Source organism: Ursus arctos, unplaced genomic scaffold (assembly GCF_023065955.2).
Source record: "Ursus arctos isolate Adak ecotype North America unplaced genomic scaffold, UrsArc2.0 scaffold_14, whole genome shotgun sequence".
In the NCBI taxonomy this organism is placed as follows: Eukaryota; Metazoa; Chordata; class Mammalia; order Carnivora; family Ursidae; genus Ursus; species Ursus arctos.
The window spans coordinates 50,185,845-50,207,764 of NW_026622808.1; the positions used below are offsets into that span (position 1 = coordinate 50,185,845).

Sequence of the window (21,920 nt, forward strand, 5' to 3'; positions counted from 1 at the left end):
CCTAGCATTTTTGAGTACCTGCTATGCACGAAAAAACATTCCAAATGTATTCATTTATTCAGTCCTCTGATTTCTGCGGAGATGGTTATTATCACTGACCCAGTTTTAGCAGATGGGGCAACGGATGGTCCGAGTTGGGAATTGCCCTGGGTGAGATCCCCAGCATCTAAGCCATGCCGTGACACAGGGCAGTTGCATTCAAAGCGATGTGTACAACTACCAGGACTCCCTGGAGTTTGCAGGGGTAGTTTAAGGAAAAGAGCAGGACACCAGAGTTCTGCACCTCTCACTCCTCGCCCACCCACCTCCAATCCCATCACTGCGCAGAGGTAAGGTGATCGACCTGTCCCCACTTGCCTGAGACTTTCCCAATTTTTAAAACCAAAAGTTTTATCTCCCAGGAATGGGCAAACTGGGATGGTTGTTCACCCTACCCAGAGGGCACTTCACAGGTAACAGTTGGCTTTGTGTCTTTTGCATAAATGTTCTTTCATAACTTTGTTCGCACAGACACACTTGCGCTCCTCTGTGACCTGCTTTTCTCATGTCTCACTGTGTTGAAAAGCCCCTTCCCTTCCCGCTCCTTTTAATAACTGCATATGGTTCCATTGTAAAGTTGTACGGTTGTTCAGATAACCACCCCCTCTGCTCTGTTAGAGTGAGAAAAAAAGCATTATCAAAGAAGAGGAATAATGGTGATATTTGAGGAAGAAGCCAACACTTAAAGGACAAAAAAAAAAAAAAAGGAGGAATAGAATGAATAAGGAAAAAAAAATCTCTAAGATGCAGAAACAAAAAGAAAAGGTGAATGCGGAACAATGATGGGCATGATTTTATTTCCAGAGGAAGAAAGTTCTCAGTAGGTGAACGTGAGGAAGTTGGGAATCCAGCTCTGGTTCCCTTGAGAGCTGCGTCCCCGCGGATGAAATGCTCTGCCTTAGTTTCCATGTCGGGAAAGTGAGAACGGTCAGTCTTGCCCAGCCAAGTGGAGAGAATGCCCGTGTGGACTGAGTCCGAAGCACTGGATTAGTTGTGCAGAAGGCATTAGAGGGCATCCTGGCTGAAGAACCAGCCAACAGGTGTTACTGGGATCACTGAAGTATATGGTTCCAAGGAAGAGATTACAGGGTGATGAAAGGTTCTCAGGTGATGATGCTCGTATGCAGGATGCGCCCAGGGAGGTTGTCAAAGAGTGAAAATCCGGAGCCCCGCGGCAGAATTATTGAATTTTTCTCCAGAAGTGGGACCTGTGCATTTGTCATTTTAATGAGTTCATCCGGCGCCTTCTGATGCAAACCATCCAAACTGGTGAACGGAGGGCCAGGGTGCCGTACACCAACAGGGGGCTCCACTCACTTAGGCGACAGCGCCAAAGGCAGTGGCTGGAGCTGCGCAGTGCCCAGCCTGGGAACGCAAGCCTGACCCTGTGACAATCAGGCCCCCTGAAAACTACCAGAGATGCCCCTTGACCCTTTACTGACAGAGGAAGGGCCATGAGCACCTGCTGTGCACTAGAACTTTTCACATACATTGGGTTGGAATGGACGTAACATAACATAGCCATTTTGAAGTTTACAATAAAGTGGCATTTAGTGCATTCACAATGTTGTACAACCAGCTCCTCTCTCTAGGTCCATGTCTACGTTATCTGATTTAATCCTCATGGCATTCTGAAAGATCAAATGTTTGTTACCTGCACAAGTGACACAAAGAAGGCCAGCTTTAGCAATTTGTCCGAGATTGGACCATTGGTACGAGTGAAGCGGAGCTGCAAGTTCACGTCAACCATCCAAAGCCTTTTCAAATACATGAGTAGAAGGAGGGACACTGGGATTTCCCATTTTCTTTCTCTCTCTCTCTCTTTTTTAAAAGATTTATTTATTTTAGAGAGAGAGAGAGAGCACACAAGCAGGGGGAGGGGCAGACAGTGAGGGAGGGGGAAAGAGTCCCAAGTGGACTCCCCAACACAGGGCTCCATCTCACGACCCTGCATTCATGCCCTGAACTGAAATCAAGAATCCCACACTTAACCAACTGAGCCACCAGGTGTTCTGGGATTTCCTATTTTCATGGAACATATTGAAACAGAGCTTAGGACATTGCAGCATTCATGTCATCACAGTAGTCTAAATAAATCAATAGGTATAATGCTGTACCTCTCTCTACCTTTTCCCACTTCCCACCTGCAGTCAGTGACCATCCTTCCTGAAGGACATGTTCTGCATAGATGTCCAATCATAGGTTTCAATTTAAATGCAAGGTAAATCAACAGCTTTTCCCTGATAGAAAAGAAAGGGAGCCTTCTAGATTGTAGGTAAGCCAGCAGGGAATAACATGCGATAGGAGGTGTCTTCTGCCTCCAGGCCAATAGGACACAAGTAGACTCAACCCTGGTCAGCTGAGGGAAGCAGGACAAACACACTTGTGAATAGGACAGCCATATAATTCATCACCTCACTGGAACCGGGACATTTTCAAAAGGATACGTGGAACGGGTGCCAGCATAGCAGGCCAAACCAGGGCTGTCCAAGACAAATGAGGACACGTGGTCACTTAACTTGTAGGACCTCTTACCATGAGGCTGCAAAGCTATCACTCCTCAGCCGTGTCCAAAAGCAGGAGTAGAGCAAACAAATTATACTGAAAAATGAATGCGAAATAAACACTCAGAAAACAATAAAACTCAGCAAGGAAAAACCAAGCCAAGTGAAATAGCCACGAAGGTTTAAAGTTAGTTGATTGCAAAACAATAGTGGGGAAAGGAGTAAAGAGTAAGAAAGTGTGCCAGAAACTACGGACCTGGCCAAGCCAAATGGATCTCAAAACTCCAGCACCCATAAACCCAGCAGAAACGTAAATGTGCAGTGAGAGCCTGTAGCAGACCAATTAAGTCCAAGCTAAAATGGCTCTAAGAGAAAATGCATCTTGAAGTTGGAACAGAAGCTAAATGGAAATCAGATGACTTAGGAGAAGAAAAGCCAGCAAATGACTCATAAAAATATCCCTTGAAAAAGGAAAGTTAACAGAAAAACAGAGAAACATCCAAATAAAATTAATTCTACCAGTTCAGGGTCTGGTCCAGCAGGAGGTGTCTGGTGGCCTATCAAGGCACAGACACAGGAGAGAAGTGCAAATTCCTCGTCTAGTGCAGCTCACTCCACTGGATTGCAAAGGTGAGACAGATGGCTGGGGTGTGTGTGTGTGTGTGTGTGTGTGTAGAGCCGAGCAAGATAAATGTGGAGCTGCCCAAAGCTTAGCACATGAGTTACCCAACTCCCAGCCTCCCTGACCCCCAATTCTCAGGAAGGGCGGGCAGGGTTTACTGAGCACAGCAACAAGCCTTTGACTATTTTGCGAGGACCTTCGCTTGCCAGGGTTTTGCAAGCCGTGTTGCCCTTTATTATTGGGCTGAGGTTGTTTTCCCCATTTTGTCTTGTGTGATGGGGAAGCCAAGATCGGGGAGTTTTAAAGGCTTGGACTCAAAGCTAGGTAGTTTCACTGGTAGCTGAGGGACCTTGGGCATCTACCTTTTTCTCCCTTGGTCTTAACTTTCCTGTCTGTAGACAGAAAAAAATATTACTTCTTGGGTGCTTGTGAAGACAGATCATCCTTGAGAATTAGCAAGGGTTTGTCTAGCACAGTGTGAGCTCACAATGAAGGAGCCTCCTTCCCCTTCCCCACAGTAGAGAAGAAATGATGAAAGGCACAGAAGACCCAAGTTCTTATTCGAAGTCAAACAATACTTAGGAGCCACATCAGGACCAAGATTCAGTGCTTCTGTTCCCCCCCAGCACAGATGCTGTTCCCAGCCTCCTCCCCCTCCCTGCAGCCCACCTGTGTGTTCACCTGCAGCGGGGGATAAATGGTCTCCAGTGTGCGGCAGCTCTCAATTCAAGCACCAGAAAGGCTCTGCTCTCTACCTTAGGACCTTCTCCGACACCATGCAAGTGACTCCTCTTCCAACAAGACAGACCTGGAACTGTAGGGCGGGAGGGGGGTTAATAGACCCTGGCCAATGAGGGGCAGGAGTCAGTGGGAAAATGGCCCCAGTCTCCCTGTCCTGGTTCTGCTGAGGTTCCCTAGTACCATCGATCCCTTTGCCTACAGCAGTAACCTGTGCTTATGGACTCTATACCCCTTCTTAGCTTCTCTCCCTTTCCTAGCTCACTCTCCCTGCTCCCTCCCTCAGCTTCCTGGCTCCCCCCAAGAAGCTCCCTGCACCCAGCTCTCATCTCAGGTCCTGCTTTGGGGAAACCCAACTAAGATGCCATCTCTTTTCCCTGTCTCCGATGAGGACCTTGCATGGCTTTGCTTTCTGCCTTCTCTGTCAGAACTGCAAAACGTCCCTTGGAGAAGAGCATGGAAAGAGGGGCTCCTGTTTACTGAGCACGTACTTTGTGCCAGGCAATGTGCACAGGGGAACAGAGTTAGGATGATAGGTCTGATACCACAACAAAAAACTCTTCTTCTAATGGTACTGGCATAAGTTACATCTGTGTGGGGACAAATGTTTCTACCTCCTCCTTCCTCATGCAGAGAGCAAAGGGAAGGGTGAGCCCGACCTGAGATTGTTTAAAATCATGTTAAAGAAAGGATGTATGTCCTAGATTCCATGGCCCAGCCATGCCTGAGGGTGAAAGCCTCCTAGGAGTCGTCTCTTAGTGGGCCTTTGGAAATGCAGCAGTAGTCGCAATGTTAATTTCAGGTGGGGGCTGAAGAGCTATGAACACGAAAATTTAGGAAGAGATTATAGGCACCTTCTAGAAAGAAAACAGTGGGTAAGGCCTGGGAGTGTGGCTGGGGGGAGGTGCCCAGAAGTAGCACGTCTAGAGACAGATGTCCGCAAGGGAATGCTTAATAAAACTTGAAGAACAGGTGAGTTCACTCGACTGTTCTAATGTTCTGGGAGATAATCCCCTTCTGTTGCCCCCAACTTTTATTAGGAATGGGCCACACAACTACCTGTATTTACAGATTCTTGGTGAGGAGAATAATGAAATCCTACACATTTCCTTTGACATGGGGCAGAAAAAGGAAAGTAGCAGCAAAGGCAAGTCGTGACTCAGAGGAAACAGGCAGAGTAAGAAGCTACTAGGTGAAAAGTCATCGTCCACCAGAAGACTACGCAAGCGATTCCTGGATTCACATGTAGATATGAAGAAGGACTTGAGCTGAAGTTTTTTTATAAAGGAAAGTGACTCAAAGAGCTGAATTTGGGGGTTTAGGGGGACACCAAAGAGTTGAATTATAAATTCACTATCTCACTTAATTCTCAAATGGTGATACCCATTTGATGGATGAAAATGTTGAGGCTCAGTGGGGTTAAAATGAGGTTTCAAGGTTGGTGGAGGGGGATTTGAACCCAGCCCTGAGTTTGAAGCCTTGCATTATACACATCCTGGACTTAGTTTATGTGAGGCTAGAAAGGGACTCAGATCTCACTCAGATTTACCCACCCCATTTTGGGTAAACACCTGGCTTTAGGATGTTTCTCACATTGGCTAAAAGTACAAGATCAAAGCCCTGAAGATTCATCAAAGGTCCTGTTTCTCACATTGGCTAAAAGTACAAGATCAAAGCCCTGAAGATTCATCAACGGGTCCATTCCCGTTTCCCTCTTTTCGCCCTCTAATCACCAGAAAGGAGACTAGTTCTTCCTTCCACAGGTGTTGCATCTTCAAAATCCCGTGTGGGTCACACACACGCACATGGGCACTCGTGCGTGTGCACTCACACACATGCACACCACACGCGCACACACACGAGCACAGTCTGCTTAGGACAGTGCAGACCGAAGTTGCACAGGTGCCACTGGCATTTCTATTGCCAATCGAGTATTGGACATGTTTGCTTGCGTTCCCTGCATGGGAATCGGAATCATGCTCCTGAAATGATTCCTCTTACCGAGTCTGAACTGAATTAGGAGAGCAACATTTGGCAGCATGCACTACGGCCTTCCATGAATTTATGCAGTTCAGAAACAACAACAACAACAACATCAAACCCAGGATCTTCAAGCTTCCCAAGCATTTCATGTCATGTTACAGAGAAAGCATTCATTCATTCATTCATTCATTCATTCAAGAAATATTGAGTTCCTTCTAAGCATCAGGCACTGTTTTAGGCACTTGGAGACAAAACCAACCAAAAAAAAAATGCCTGCCCTGTGAAGTAAAGGGCAAAGACAGAAAATAAATAAACAAGAATACATAAGTTATATAGTATATTAGGGGGTGATAAATGTGTTGAAAGAGGGAAACACTGGAGCAGTGTGGAAGGAATGGGGGGTGGGTGAGCTGTGAGTTGAGCTGTTAAACAGAGTAGCCTGCATAGGACTCATTGAGAAGGTTAGAGTTGCATAAAGACTTGAATATTAATGATTCACAAACAAATCATTTAGGAAGCCCAGGATATCTTTCTGAGATGGGCTTGGCAATGAAATGCTGGCCTGGAAGCTTTGCCTGTCTCATGACTGTGGCTGTAAAATTCCACAGGGAGGCAGCAGATCCTAGTGATGACTGCAGCCTTGGGGAATTTGGCCGACGAATGCCTCGTGCTTCCTGATTGCAGAGGGCCTCAAGATACTGACTCTGGCCTGAGTGCTTGCAGGGGCACTTCTCCTTTGCCTTATTCAAGATGTTAGTTGGTCAGCTTCATGGCTCTTTGTAACAAAAGCAACAGCTGTGTAGCTTTCACCTATTGAGGCTTTGCTATGTGCCATGCCCTAGACGCATTATTGCGTTTATAATCTCTGAGCTAGATCTTCTTCTCGTCCTCGTTCTCAGGTGAGGATGCTGAGGCTCAGAATCTCATTACAAGAGATGGTGGAAACCGGGATTTGCCGTTAAGTCTCTGGAAAATCTCTGGACCCTGAGCTGATTGAAAGAAGGAATCTTTTTAGATTGGCTTGTGAAATCCACTTGTTTCAGGTGGGACGGGATTTAGTGAATTGAGGACTAGAAACTCGAAGATCGTCGGTATCAAGATGAGAGTAATAATCAGTGCTTACTGTGCAGAGCCAAACGCTGTGCTCCATGGTTGACGTACACCCTGTCATTGAATCCGTAAGTCCTGGGCTCGAGCGCTTCACATGAGGGAAAGAGGTCACCTGCTGCATGCTCACTCCATGCCCGGCATTGCATGTACTGATACATCAGTTTCCGTCCCCAAAGACTTTATTCATAAGTGTCATACGTGACCCACATTACAGGAACATTACAATAACCCCAAGGTATATAGTGCGAAACAAGAACAAGACAAAACCTCTTCTCCCACGTCAACCAATGTGAGAATCTGTATATATCCTTCCACAACTAAGAAGTAATTATATCTGAAGCTATACATAGTATTTGAACAGTGTCAATTTTTATTAAACAGTGTAAAACAACATCATAGGAAAATTATGTCTCTTTGACTCTTAACCACTTAGGAGGAATTGCCAATCACATATTTGAGGGGTTTGTTTCCGGCAGTTACCATGATAACTTTATATCATATATTTATACGATTAGTTCTCAGCGTAGCAACTCCAGAGCAAAGCTATTGCTTCCTTGCTAGCTCGTTATTATCCTAAAAACTACTGATTTTTGTCAAGTACTTTCTCAGCTCTTTTCTGCTGATTAATTTTGGAGATTTGAATAACGTGTTTCTATTTTTAATACATAAAACTTAAAACGTGACTGTTAACTTTTTTGTACTCAAAACCCCCCCAAATTGGTGCACGTATATTTATTCCATGTCTGGTCGTCTAAGCTTCCTCCTGGCTTTTATCACTCACTGGTCAAAAGTTCGCCCCCTGGGAGTGAATTCGCCCCCAATGTTAGTACAATCATGCATTCCTTCTGGGGGAAGCCAGAACATACACCATTTCCAGAAGTAGAGCCAGAAATAAGGGGAGTGACGGATTGGCCTCAGTTCCTGCGACGTTAGGTGGGCTGAGACCCCAGATGCCAGTGTGTGTCTGTGACATTGGTGAGGCTCAGAGAATCTGAGGCTGTATGTTAGTTGTGTTAATTTTATCCCATACTGTCTCATTGTCCCTTTTTATGCATTAATTTCCCGTTTTATGTACACAGTGTTTTCTTGAATATTATTAAGGTTATTATTAAACTGTTCATCTCCTCTCTTCCCTGAAGGATTCTCAAAATGTTTCCTGGAGATGTCATTGTACTCCTTTCGTTGCTTGGTCTTCATCAGATAGCTGAGGCTTAAGCATTTCTTTATTTTAATCATCGTAAAATGTTTATGACAACCCCCACCACACCAAACACGCCCCGAATGAGGGCTTACCATACACCAGCCACTATCCGAAGCATGGTTTAGTACCAACTCCTTTAACTGCCATCTCACATAAGGAAATGGAGGTACTAAGGGGATCATACGGGACTCAACCCCAGCCTCTGACCCTAGAGATTGAGCCCTTAGCCACCTGCTGTTCTATTTGGTTTGCTTTTAGATTTTATTTGATGAAAGCATCTGAACCTTAAAATTGCCCCAAAAGTCAAGTAGTACTATTGATCCTATATCCAATCTCCTGTTCTTCCAAGGGAGGAAATCTGTTAGTTGGACATAAGCCTATCCCGAACACACGCTACGCTTCCAAGCTTCCCTTGCAGCTAAAAGGGGGGCTGGGCAAAGTTCTGGCCAATAGGATGCGAGTAGGAGTGCTGCGTGGCTGGTCATGGAGATCTCCTAAAGAGACCTCAAGTCCCAGTCCGATGTGCTTTCTACTTAGTCCCTGCTCCATGTCACTGAGAGGAGGGTGGCTTTGGGCTGTGAACATGGCCGTTTCTTTAAGGTGCTGAGCCGGGAGGGACGGTCTGCTGGGTTTCTACAGAATGCAGCTGCCATGCCAGAACTCGGCTTCAGCCTGTAGACTGTCACCTGAGCAAGGAATACACTTTCTCACAGTTAAGCAATTGTTATCTGTGTACGTGTATAGCTCTTGTTCCTTGCAGCCTAACATAATCCTAAGTAATACAATTCTAAAAGGCTTATAATGAGAAAAACAGCAGTCTCGTGTCTCTTGCCCAGCTCCCCGGCCAGGTTTTTCCATATTTGCATCCCCATTTCTAAATGATATATTTTTTGCGGTGTTTTCTTCACTAATCCATTTTGACAGTATTTATTGACTGCCTTTTATGGTTGATGTGAACCTCACTCTCTTAAATCTTTCCTTCTTCTTCCCCCATCCTCCCAAGAGAGATCTATCACAATGTATTCAGTTAAATTCATATTCTCTAATGACATTGATATGATTAAGTGAACATTAATCACTGATGGGGCCAATTGTCAATTTTGCTTACATTTCTTCTTCTTCTACTTTTCCCTTGGTATCATTTTCTTTTTTATAAGTGAGAGTTTTCTCTGCAGTTGTGAGGTTTTCCTTTAATCCTTCTCATTGGACAGGGTGTTAATTTCCTTTTTATAGTTGGAGACTTTGAGGCCCTTTCTTTACTGTAATGATAATAGCATTTATCAGGTGTTGCATTGTGTGAAGCCCTGAGCTCCATCCTCAGTGAATGCTCTCTAGTGCCTGCTGGTGTCCCCACTTTACGGAGCACAAAGTGAAGTCAATATTCAAAAACTAGCCCGTGATCACAGAGCTGATGGGGGTAGAGTCGGGAGTCAGACCCAGGTTTCTCTGACCCCAGAGGTTAACCCTCTTAATTAGGGATGGGAAAGAGGAGGAGCGGGACATTGCCAAAATACATAAGTACAGTCTGACAATGAGCAGACAGACTACGTGCCAGCCTAACAAGAGAGGAAGTCCATACCAGATAAATATCAGCCCCGTCTTAGCAAAGAGCTCCTGACTCAGCCTAACATGGAAACAACAGCATGTTGTTTTTGTGTGGGCTTTTGTGTTTTACGGCTGCTCTAGAGAAGAACCTGGACATTTTGCTTTAAAGTAGGAGAAGGGCAACAGCAGCGGCCCACAGGCCTTCGTTTTCCAAATAGAAAACTCGAGTGAAGCAACTCTCCTAGGGTCCCACAGCTAACCAGCAGAGGAAGGATCTCACCCCAGGCCCTCAGCTGCCAGGACCCAGACTCTTCACACACTGTGATCTCCTTCATGGTTATGCTCTCAGACTGGCTGCTTCGATTGTCTCAGAGGCTTGGTGAGGACGTTTTCCACATGGGAATTCACACACACACAAGGAAAAAGTGATTCTGCTCCTTCTGTGTGCCAGTGCCGTCCTGGGGGGCTGGGGGACGCTCTGGTGTTGGCACTGCCTGGAGACGTAGCTGCATGATTTGAGGGAGAACACACTAGGACTTTAAAATTGGAGCCATCCGAGAAAATCTGGGGACCTGTCTCCAGAATAGAGATATTGGAAGTAATGAGATTAATAATGAGACGTTAATGATGTAATGGCTTACCCCTGCCTGTTGAGTCAGCACCTTCCTGGGTGTAAATAAATCATGAATTACAGGAATAACATTACCTGAGATTTACGGAATATCTCCCAGCTGTTTGAAAAAGCTGTCTCTCCCTGAGGGTCAGAGGAAGATTTTTTTTTTTTTAATTATCTTGAATTACTAAGATTACCATTTACTGGTGAATTATCATTTCCTACTGGACTCTCAAAAGTGCTTAATTATACGTGGTGAATAATTTGCTCCAGCTTTAAAAATAAACTGGGATATTGCCTAAGTCCCTGTTTTAAAACCCTTATGGGAATGTGTTACTAATATAAATGAAATCAATGTCTACACGATTCCCAGAGTAGCAGTGTATCCGTCCCCCGGTCTATAAACTTAGTATTATAATGTATACCTCTTGGGGCTGAGGTGAGGCTGAGTGATAATAATCAGCAACTGGCTACCTTTCAGGCTGTTCCAAGAGCTTTATAGATATACACATATATATTAACTCATTATCCTCACAACGACTCTATGTGGCGGGTACTATTGTTATCTTTCTAGATGGGGATACTGAGGCATGGAGAGATTCAGTCACACAGCCATCAAGGGATAGTTCTGGGGTTTCAACTCCGGCTGTCTGACTGCAGAGTCCATGCTCTAGGAGATGAGAAGGAGGTTGGATTGGGACAGACAGTGTGATAAAATCCCGTAGGAGGCGAGAGCAGACAGCTAGAGCAGGAGAGAAGATTTAGGCCATGGGAGATGATGGTGCTCGGTGCTAGGAGTCTTTAAAAAGTAGAAAGCGAGAAGGAACACTGTTCTTAACCCTAGGAAGGGACTAGAGATCTGTGTGTCCCACCAATACCTCAAGGACCCATACCCACTGGCTGGCTGTGCCCTAGGGGGGAGTGTGCGGGTGACAAGACCTCACAGAGGAATGGCTTTAAGGGGCACCTGGGAGGCTGCACCCCAACACTTGGCCCTGGTGCTCTGGCCACTGCAATGATTCTTGTGCTCTGCAATATGGCAGAAAAGCAGAAAGCCTCCAACTTCATTGAGTTTTTGGCAGTGGGAAGCTCTATAGTAACCAGAGTGGAGCACACACTGAAGGTGCCCCCTCCAAGGTTTCATTCTGTACACGACTCCAGGACCTTTGCACAACCCAAGGAAAGGAAATGAACTTCTTGCGATCTCACCTTGATGGGGGTTAGTGGTTAAATTTACCTGATTTTTTGAAGGAAGAAAGGTACCGTTTTGGTTGGGAGTATGACCAGAATGTGCCTGGCAATCAGCTGATAATTTTTGAAGCTGCCTGCAGGTTTGTTATGCTGTTTCGTCTACGTCTGCCTCAGGTTTAAATTCTCCCTATAAAAAGCTTAAAAAGGATAAATGTGTTATTTCCTGCACACCTGAGTTTGTGGCTGTACATTCTTACCTGCTTTCATACATAAACCCCCCAAAAAAGGTCTCTGTAATCTGAGAGTCTTGTATGCTTGCTTCCGACAGAGAGAGACATCCACAACTGTGAGTTACGAGGGCACTACAGTGTAGCGTTGATGGGACTTTTGTGGAGCTTAAGGGAGACCAAAGACTGGCACTACCTTCCTTTGCCACCCCACCACCCCACAATTCATCACCAAATGAAAGAGCCACTCGACCGAGACGGTAGACCCAAGTACAGGTGTTGTGTCGGTAAAGTCAATTGAAGAAAATAGCCTGGCCCGAAGCCACTTCCCGACATTGTCGGTACTTGACGCGAGTCTAGACCTCGGCCCTTGGCCCCAGAGCAAGAATTCATATTTGTGGCATCCCTGTTTCCCACTCTGCCCTGGACACAAGAAGAAGGATGAACATCTGAACCTGGTTCTGGAGGCAAGTCCTGGGCTCACCTCTTATCCCTTATCTGGAAGTGGGAACAGTTCATACAACACCCATCTCGTCTGACATCCAGGCAGATCCAGACCAGAAGGAAAAAGGGGGTCAAGCAACATGCTGCTCCCTTCCTTCTTCCAACATTTATTGCTTTGTGTCTAAATTCAATGTGGCTAAATTCACTGAATCCTTGTAACGACCGAATAGGACAGGTACAGTTATCCCTATCTCTATTCCTGCAGCGAAGGAAAGTAAGACACAGTGAGATTATGTACGTCACTAACAAGTGGTGAACTTGAACTTTAATCCCAGTCTGGCTTCAGGGCGCTCCCACTTACCTATTCCCCACAACGGCTTCAGGAATGGTACCTGTCTCTTGGGGAGGACGGAAGAAGGGTAGAGAGGAAGGGCTGGACGTGTTATTTCAATAAAGTCGCTAATAAACATACGGAGGGGTGTTAAAGTTCCTGTTGTCATCACTGATTGTGGGCCAAGAAAGATCTAGTTACCTCTCAGCCCCGTTCTCGGTTTCCCCCTTTGTAAAGCGAAGAGGTTGGATGCTTACAAGGGCTACATTGTGACACGCATGCGGCCACTCTCGCCCCTCCTGCTACGAAACAACGCTGGTGCTCAGCCACAGCCAAGGTGTGTGGGGTCTGAAACGTGTACGGCTTTGGTGACTCCTCTAACAGAAAGAATACAAGATCACAATTGCAAAATTTTGGAGTGAAAATGAATATGCGGAATGAAGAAAGGGGAGTTTGGGACTCAAACTATAATGCTGTTTTTGGGGTACAGTGGACTTCTCTGGATGTTCCTTCCGTCACAGCTTGTTTGGTTCTCCTGCAGATATGCTAGGCTTTGTGGACCGATTCCCACTTGGTTAGTGAGCATCCATCTTGCACCTGCTTATTAGACAAGGGGGTCCCGCCAAACCCCTACCTGTTATGGATCAGAGCTCAAGACAAGTTCTGTGGTCTAAGGTTGGGGAAAGGGGACATGTACGTAGGGCAAGATTAGCAAGACAAGAGAAGGCATGAGCCTGCCTCGGTCTCATTATTACACAAAAGTTCACACCAGATCAGGGCATTCTGCTGTATTTCCTCCTGTGGAAAATCATAGGCTTCTCGTTACCAGGCAGTCTGGATTTGAGAATCAGCTATTCGGGAATTTTCTGGCCATGATAGCTGCCCAGCACCTGGAGACCCTGGAGCCTGCGGGATGTTGCAATCTTTCTCATAGGGGAAAGGGAGTTCTTGGTCCCATGGGAAGCCGAGCTTGAGCGTGGCCCTTTCTTGTAAAAGAAAGGTGCACCTCTGATCTGATCTCGAGCAGCCTGCTGCCCACTTCATCTGGAGTGAATACACAGGATCTCCCGCAGACATTTTTGCTCAGTGCATCGCATGTCTACATCCACATTAACTGTTGCTTTAAGAAGCTTCACTATGTAATGTACTACTTATTCAGCACTTACTGTGTTACTGAGTGCCTCCTAAACCCTGCGGGAATAGGTTCCATTATTACATCCATTTCGTAGAGTGAGGAACAGAGGCCTAGAGAAATAGTGTAATCCACCATTGTCACACCGGGCCCAAGGCAGATATGGAAATCTGACTCTGATCTCACAGCCAGTGTCCTAAAACCTTCTCCCATTAGGCCTCCCAGCATGGCAGAGATGGAAAACTAGGGTTTAGAAAAATCAAAATTTCAATTCTGGGATTGTCCGGACAGGCTCCCGTGTGCACCTGTACGCAAGTCACTTGCAGCCTTCAAGGTAGCCCTGTCCATGGGGCACGAACAAGTCCCTCACTCCAGGACTGGGGGATGGACTAAGGGACAATTCTCTAAATGGTAACGCTATAATAATGTTAATGAAGCAGAGTTTGTGTCTTCTTCCCTTTGGGATCTTTGGAGTTTGCTGGGTTCTCAATGGATGTTAGAAGAATGAATGAAATGAGAATTCCTTTTGGTTTGAGAAGTAGAACTTTGGTACAAGTGGGAAAGCAAAAGGCATAAAGAAACATAAAGGAAACTCAGTAATATCCTATTTCAGTTCACACATCTTTGATAATAAGTCATTGAGGAGAACACACACACACACACACACACACACACACACAGACATTACACCATACATATCACACACTGCAAATAATTCTTGAAGCTAAGTGTGATTAGATTACCTGGCAAAGCTTTCAATGAGACTCACGGGCTTCCTTTCAAATTACCACTGATATCACACTATCACACTAATTTTTTTAAATTGATCTGTCTTGGGTGTATTGTGGAGGTAAAACTGAAGGACTATATTTCTCCCTTTCTCACCTTTCTAGTGTAACTTTCAGGTACAAATATAGATTGAAGTGTTGCTGTTGTTAAAATGACACAGTTTTTCACATAAGCTAAGATTAGTTTCAGAAGAGAAATTCACAAGCTGTGGTCCAGCCCAGGAGCCCCTCACTGTTGATTTCCCAAAGCAGTAAGAAATGAATCTGCTCCCCTGACTTTACTGAGAACCTACTGTGTGCCATGGATGAGTCAAACGGATGTTGTAAAGATGTTCTTGCCTTCTTGTATGTGCAGCATGGTTGAAGAGGCAGGGCATAAGTATAGACAATTTTCCTAATGACGTAGTTGGTATTAAAACTAAGAGAGGCTTACATAGTGAACCAACGCAGTTAACTACATACCAAGATGTCTGGGGATTAACAGTCTTAGGGCTGATTGAGTGATTTAACCATCACAGGGCTCTGCTTTGAGATGGTCCTGGTATTTCCCTCATGGGCACAAGATGGCTGCTGCACATTTGGGTAAGACATCCTCACATTGCCATGTCTGAAGGCAAGGGAGTATCTAGTGAGAGAGATCTCCTTGCATACTTCTCTCTCATTTCATATAAAAGTATTTTTGGAAGACTTCTAACAAGCAATCTCATTGCATTGGCCGGATCTGGGCCACAAGGACAAGCCTACCCACAAGGAAGTCTAGAAATAGAAGAATCTGGGGTTCTATAACAGGAAGCAACAAAGAATCAAGAGAGTTGGGAATTGGTTATTGAAAAGCCAACCCAAATCAGAAACAATGATTAACTGCCAACTAGCTGGCAGTGCTTTCCAATAGAATTTACTTCCGTGAGGGACATGCTCTATGTCTGTGCTGTGAATCACCAGTCATTGTGGCACCTGACCACTAGAAATGGGGCTAGTGTGACTGAGAAACTGAATTTCAGTTTTATTTAAATTTAAATAACTACATGAGGCTAGTAACTACTGTATTGGATTGGACGATGTAGAATTATAAACAACATCTTCTGAGAGGTCAGAGCCATCACTTTGGTCCCAAATAATGGGGTAGTCTTCGTGGAGGATGAGGTACTCAAAATGGAATCAGAAGACAGTTGGAGTTTGGAAGTTTTCTAAGAGAGCGGACTCGTCCTATGGCAAGGATACAGGAAAGAATAAGGCATTCTTAGGAGATGCTAAGCAGATCAGTTTGACAGAAGTATGTTTTTTTGTGGAGGAGTGGGCAAAAAGCTGAAAAGGCACGTTCAAGTCAGATGACAGAAATTTTCGGATGCCGGCTTTGACTGTGTGTAATAGGCAAGTTATGTTGTTGAGAGAAGAGTAAAATATAAAGTGGTTTCATAAGTGGGAAGCGTTAACCCTATGACCGTATGAAAGATTAACCTGGTGATGGTAAGAGGAATGGATAGAAGGCAGGAAATTCAGTTTATGACAGTGTTGCCTAAATTTTTTATATTATAGCACATATGAAAAATGATGTTTGTATTGCTCACTGGGGCAAATGGCTAAGGCAGCTGCTGGCCAGGAGTGACCAGCCCGAAGACTCCAGCTGCCCGAGGCATTACCCCCAAATTGTCAAATGACAACCACCGTGTCTTCATACCTGTACTCTTTTTATAGCATGGTAGTGAGCACCAGCATGCATCTGGCATCCTCTAAGTTAGCAGCCTGTCCTCAATTAAATAGGTAGTGACATATATGAAAAAGGAAGAAAAGAACGTGAGATAATTTACAGAAGAAATTGAAAAGAATTCAGAACTAATTAGATGCAGTTAGGATAGATTTTACAGTTGACAGTAACTCCTAAATTTTGAGAATGATGTCAGAAATAAAAGCAGCTTGAGAGATTGTTTGGAAGGCACGTGGTGATTTTGGTTTAAGATATGGAGGCAAAAACTGGACCCCCATGGTGGACATCTCATTGGTGGCCCCTAGTGATCCATTGTTGCAGTAGTCATGCTCTTGCATAGATCCCTCTCATATTGACTCTGTGTTCGGCCAATAATTTATTTGGCCAATGAGATATTAACATGATGCAGACAAAGGCTTGATGAGCGTTTGTGCCTTGAGGCTTGTCCTCTTGGAACCAGCCGACATGACATAAGGAAGCTCAGGCTAGACCACTAAATGACGAGAAGTCATAGGCGGAGTGATACAGGGCTATGTGAGTACATCTCGCATATTCCAGCCCTAGTCGAACTCCTAGCTGAATGCGGGGATGGCAATTGACTTCAGCAGAAGAACCACTCAACAGAGCTCAGTCATTTCAAAAATTGTTGAGAAATAATAAATCATTGTTTTAAGCCACTATGCTTTGGGTGATTTGTTAGGCACTAATAGACAATGAAAACAATATTCAAACGAAAATGTTCAGTGGGCCCTTGGTGATATGGGCATAGGGTTCAGGCAAGAGATCTGAGCCTTAGATGTAATTTTGGAATGTATTCATGCTTCTGTTGTAGCTCTTACATTGTAATTAAATTGATTGCTTGTCTTCCTTACTAGACTATAAGTTCTTTGAGGATAGGGACTGGGTCTTTTGTAAGTTCTAGTACACTATGTCTGGCTCAAAGCAGATGGGTGCTCAAGAGATCTGTGTTGAATCACAAAACAGTAGAGTGAAGTGTCGTAAAAAGGGAATAGACCCAGGAATCAGATAGGCCAGGTCTGAACTCCAATTGCTAGCTATGTGACCTTTAGTAAGTCACCAGTCCTTACTGTGAAATGTGAGTAATGTCACCTGCCTCTCAAAGCCACTGAGAAGAGCCAATTTGCAGGAGACACTCAACAAATGGTAGCTTTTGTTGTTGAGGATGAATGAAGTGATTGTGGAAACGTGCACACAAATGAAACCAATTGAGGGGAAGTGCAGAAAGAGAAGAGCTGTGAGCCTGGGGAAGAACAAGGAGGCAGGGGAGGGAAAAAGCGGTTCAGAGAGAGTGAGGAAGCAAGAGCGAGTGTATGAGAGGAAGACCCAGACCAAGTGAAATGTCAGGAAAAGAACCAAGATTGGGTGCATTTTACCGGCTGTAAAAGGGCAGAGGTTTTTTTTAAAGATTTTATTTATTTATTTATTTATTTATTTATTTATTTACTTACTTACTTACTTATAGAGAGCATGAGTGAGCAAGGGAGTGGTAGTGGGAGAGAGAGAGGGAAAGAGAATCTCAAGCAGACTCCTTGTAGAGCACAAGGTGGAGCTCGATCTCACAACTCTTATATCATGACCTGAGCTGAAATGAAGAGTCGGATGCTTAACCAACTGATTCACCCAGGTGCCCCTGGGGCAGAGATTTTTAAGAAAGACCCACATCAACATTGTTAGCATTAGTGGTTATAGTTTATGCGGTCTGCCATTTGTGTGTTTATTAAATGTCAGACATTGATCCAGGACTGTCAGTAGGGAAACCTTTGAAGGAAAAGATTGGGCTGTCTTGCACGATCTAACTGTATCCTAACTGGGGTTTCTTCTGTTCTTTATGATGTCTGCCGAGGGCCTGGTGGTTAATAATAAAGTTTAAACTTTATGTGGTTGGGCTTTCAGTGTCAGTGGAATCATCAGAGGGAAGGAATTGGTGGAGAATAAAGAAATGGTACAAGGGAATATTATTCACATTAAGTGTTTTGGGAGATTCAATCTCGGGAATCGAATTCTCTGAAGTCATTCTCTCAACATAAAGATGAGAAAGACTTGATTCTTCGAAACATGGTAAAACACGCACTAAAACCAATAGCTGAAAAATAGAACCGCCAGTTATGCAAATATCTCTCATTCCATTGTGCTGGAGTTGGAAAGAAATAAGGGCAGACTCTTTGGGTTTCTTGTTTTTGTTTTTGTTTTCATTTGAGTATAGTTGACACACAATGTTACATTAATTTTCAGGTGTACAACATCGTGATTCCACAAGTTTATACATCATGCTCTGCTCACCACAAGTGTAGCTGCCATCTGTCACCACACAACACTACCACATATCATTGACTATTCCTCATGCTGTGCCTTTTATTCCCATGACTTCCTCATCCCATAACTGGAAGCCTGTGTCTCCCACTCCTCTTCCCCCATTTTGCCCATCCCCCACCTCTCTCCTCTGGCAAATGTCAGTTTGTTCTCTGTATTTATAGGTCTCATTCTGATTTTTGTTTGTTTAATTTGTTTTTTGTGGGGTTTTGGTTTTTTTATTTTTTTTTTTTAGATTCCACTCATGAGTGAAATCATATGCTATCTGTCTTTCTCAGTCTGACTTATTTCACTTAGCTTAATATTGTCTAGATCCCTCCATGTTGTCTCAAATGGCACAATCTGTTATGGCTATGTAATATTCCAATGCATATGCATATATATATATATATATATATATATATATGATTATATATATACATATATGTATATATCACATTATCCTTATTCATTTGTCTATTGATGGACACTTAGGGTGACTCCATATCTTAGCTCTTATAAATAATGCTGCAATAAACATAGGGATGTATATATGTTTTCAAATTAGTGTTTTTGTTTTCTTTAAGTAAAAACCTAATAGCAGAATTCTTGGATCATATGATATTTCTGTTTTTAATTTTTTGAGGAGCCTCCATATTGTTTTCTACAGTGGCTGTGCCAATTTACATTCCCACCAACAAGTGTACAAGGGTTCCTTTTTCTCCACATTTTTGTCAAAACTTGTTATTTCTTGTCTTTTTTATTTTAACCATTCTAACTGGTGTAAGGTGGTTTTTGATTTGCATTCCCCTGATGATTAGGGATTTTGAGCATCTTTTCATGTGTCTGCTGGCCATCTATATGTTTTATTTGGGAAAAAATATTCAGGTCCTCTGCCCATTTTTAAATTGGATTGTTTACCTGTTTGGGTAGTGAGTTGTATAAATTCTTCATATATTTTGAATATTAACCAAAATAAGATCAGACTCCTAATGAAATCTGATTTTGTGGGTAAGACCTCTGGAGTTGACGTTTTTGAGTTTTGCTGCCCACTGTCCATTCTCTCTTTATCAGGTAACAGCAACCTGATTTTGCTCTGGGAACCATCTTTTTTCCAATCTTAGTTCATATCTTTAGATGGGGAGGATTTTTCCTCTCCTCCACCCTCTGCTCCAAAAGTAGATGTATGACAAAGATGTAGTTAATAGAATGTCACATCCATGCAACCACGGTGATTGGTTCAAAGATGGATATCTACCCTAAGCCAAACCAATGCAGTCCAATTGGAACTCATTCTGAGGTTTCGCCTGAGCACCTGAAAGAGACATACCCGTTTCCTATTGAACACAAACTTGGGATGATGCAAACCCGGAGCTGTCAGCCGTCATCACTGGAAGACCTGTTGTCTGAGAATATGGTCGACAAGGTGGAAAGCAGCATGGAGGAATGAATGGAGAGATCTCTCTTCCTAATGATGTTGCCTAAATCTCTCGAAGCAGCTATGCCTGAGATTTTGGCCGTATAAGCTAGCAAATATCCTTTATTGTTGAAGCCAGCATGAACTGGTATTTTCATTACCTGCAAGTGAAAGAATTCTGACTAAGAAAACTCTAAAAAATGTAAATGTATTGGGGAATGGAGAAGGAAGAGTAGCAGACATATGTCTTTCAACATAATCCTTGAACAGTTCTGCTGTGTTAGACCCACTAACCACTCCATTTTAAAGGGGAGAACTCTGTAGCTAAGAGAGATAAATCAGTCTGTCCAATGTCATCGAAGAGAATAAATGTCTTTAAACTAGAAGATAAGGAAGCAGTGGACAAGTTACTACTGCAGAATGGCCAAATCCAGCCCACCACTTGTTTTTATATGCCACACGAGTTAGGAATGGTTTTTGCGTTTTAAATGGTAGAAAAGAAATGCAAAGATGACATGATGACACATGAATATTATATGAAGTTGCCACTTTGGAAGACAGTTGGGCGGTTTCTTACAACACTAGACATACTCTTATGATAGGATCTAGCAATAGCACTCCTTGGTATTTGCCCAAAGGAGTTGAAACCATATGTCTGCACAAAAAACCTGCACACAGTTGTTTATGATGGCTTTATGCATAATTGCCAAAATTTGGAAGCACCTTAAGATGTCCTTTAGTAGGTGGTTGGATAAAGTGTGGTAGAGCCAGACAATAGAATATTATCCAGTGCTGAAAAGAAATGAGATTTCAAACCACAACCATACATGGCAGAACCTTAAATGCATATTAATAAATGAATGAATTCAATCTGAGAAGGCTACATACTGTATGATTCCAACCCTATGACATTCTGGAAAAGGCAAAATTATCAAGACACCAAAAAGATTAATGGTTGTCATTTTGTTTATTGTTTTTTGACCATTTTTATAGTTTCTCTGTTCCTTCCTTCTTATCTTGATCTCCTCCTTTGTGGTTTGATGACTTTCTTCAGTGGTATGCTTATATTCCTTTATCTTTATCTTTTGTGTATTTACTACAAGTTTTGGCTTTGTGGTTACCGTGAGGCTTACCTATAACAACCTATTATCTATAACCGTCTATTTGAAGTTGCTAACAACTTACATTTGATCTCATTTTAAAGCTTAACATTTTGAAGCTTTTAATACTTAACACTATTTTTCACTTAAATAATATTTGAGATCATAGCATATGACATCTGAATATACAGAGCTATCTGATAAGCTTTATCTGCTGCACAGTGTTATTCCTTCATCATATTCCTCCGTACTATTATTCGTGCGGACGGATAGGTTACTCATCTGTAACATGCTCTGTATGGATGCACGTATGTCACACACACACTTGGATGTAAATGTCTGCTCATGTATGCAATTGCATCTGAGGGATGGATTTTCTAGATCTTTAAATTAATTTCTTTTGATAGTGATGGAAAATTGAATTAAGCATTTTCTTTAGCATTTTTTCCCCTAGGTTTTTTTGTTTGCATTTGGAGTGGCAGCAAGGCAGAGCCAAAAGAGTGCCTGAAAATTAAAAAAAATATATATCTAATACGAAGAGTTCAACTATTTTAATATCAAGAAAAAAATTACTACTGTGGGCGGCCATTATGCTTGTGGTTTTATCTAATTGACTTTATTTAAACCTCTGTGAAGTAGGTGTTCTTTTCCTTTTGTATAGTGAAGAAACTGAGTGTCTGAGCAGTGAATAAGCCCTTCACATTCCCATGTAGTGTAAGTAGCAGTAGCAGGATTGGATCTGAATCTTTGTCTTCCATTTTAAAAATCCCAACTTCATTTCACAAGACATGCTATTGAGCCTTAAAAGTGAATCTAGAGAGATGTTATCGACATAATTTCAGGTTTCAATTTTTAAAACCCTCCAGTGAAGAGTTGGACTAATATTCCACAGAATTCTTTTACCAGTGTACCACTGGAGT

At 43.3% G+C, this 21,920-nt stretch overlaps 2 long non-coding RNA genes across 2 annotated transcripts; one reads left to right on the plus strand and one right to left on the minus strand.

Annotated features, from left to right (window-relative positions):
* Positions 1–809: 809 nt before the first annotated feature.
* Positions 810–3,282, minus strand: LOC130543628 (uncharacterized). The gene is made up of 2 exons (XR_008959115.1): positions 3,063–3,282; positions 810–2,640 (listed from the first exon to the last, which is right to left on the minus strand). It is a non-coding gene; the product is annotated as an uncharacterized LOC130543628 (long non-coding RNA).
* LOC130543627 (uncharacterized) lies at positions 2,524–16,249 on the plus strand. Its single transcript, XR_008959114.1, has 2 exons — positions 2,524–3,173; positions 11,875–16,249. It is a non-coding gene; the product is annotated as an uncharacterized LOC130543627 (long non-coding RNA).
* The last annotated feature ends 5,671 nt before the right edge of the window (positions 16,250–21,920 follow it).